The sequence below is a fragment of the Trichechus manatus genome, unplaced genomic scaffold (assembly GCF_000243295.1).
Source record: "Trichechus manatus latirostris isolate Lorelei unplaced genomic scaffold, TriManLat1.0 scaffold00176, whole genome shotgun sequence".
Classification (NCBI taxonomy): Eukaryota; Metazoa; Chordata; class Mammalia; order Sirenia; family Trichechidae; genus Trichechus; species Trichechus manatus.
This window is the reverse complement of record NW_004444112.1, coordinates 2845534-2846498: the sequence shown is the minus strand read 5'-3', so window position 1 is coordinate 2846498 and position 965 is coordinate 2845534.

Sequence of the window (965 nt, the reverse complement as noted above, 5' to 3'; positions counted from 1 at the left end):
CTGGCTGCTGCTTTCTTGGTGGTATGAGGTCCCCGTCTCTCTGCTTGTTTCTCTCTTTTATATCTCAGAACAGATTTGTTCAAGACACAATCCAATCTTGTAGATTGAGTCCCGCCTCATTAACATAACTGCCACCCATCCCACCTCATTAACATCATGGAGGTAGGATTTACAACAGATAGGAAAATCACATCAGATGACAAAATGGTGGACAATCATACACTACTGGGAATAATGGCCTAGTCAAATTGATACACATATTTTTAGGGGACACAATTCAACCATGACACCACTGTACCACCAGGGCTCCTTGAAAGGCAGCAGACACTTTAAAGCCTTCAGCAAAGGCCCCCTAGGAACACAGCCATTCTTCTACTCACCCAGGAAACTGAACATTGAAACCACACTTATCTACTCCACAGTCCAAATGCTTATTCCCCCAATTGCCCCAATAATGTCCTAGATAGCTTCTTATTTAAAAAAATATTTTATTCAGGCCCAATCAAAAATCACCTATTGGTCCTATCTGAAGTTTGTTTTAATCTAGAATGGATCCTCAGCCTCTTTTTTGGTGGGGAGAACATTACGTTTACCACATAACTAAGCCAGTTTGTCAAAATATCCTCTGTAGTAGAGAAAACTCATGTTGTTGTTGTTGTTAGGTGCCCTCAAGTCGTTTCCGACTCATAGTTACCCTATGCACCACAGAACAAAACACTGTCTGGTCCTGCGCCACGCTCACAATCATTGTTATACTTGAGCCCATTGTTGCAGTCACTGTGTCAGTCCATCTTGTTGAGGGTCTTCATCTTTTTCGCCGACCCTGTACTTTACCAAGCATGATGTCCTTCTCCAGAGACTGATCCCTCCTGACAACATGTCCAAAGTATGTAAGACGTAGTCTTGCCATCCTTCCTTCTAAGGAGCATTCTGGTTGTACTTCCTCCAAGACAGATTTGTTCATT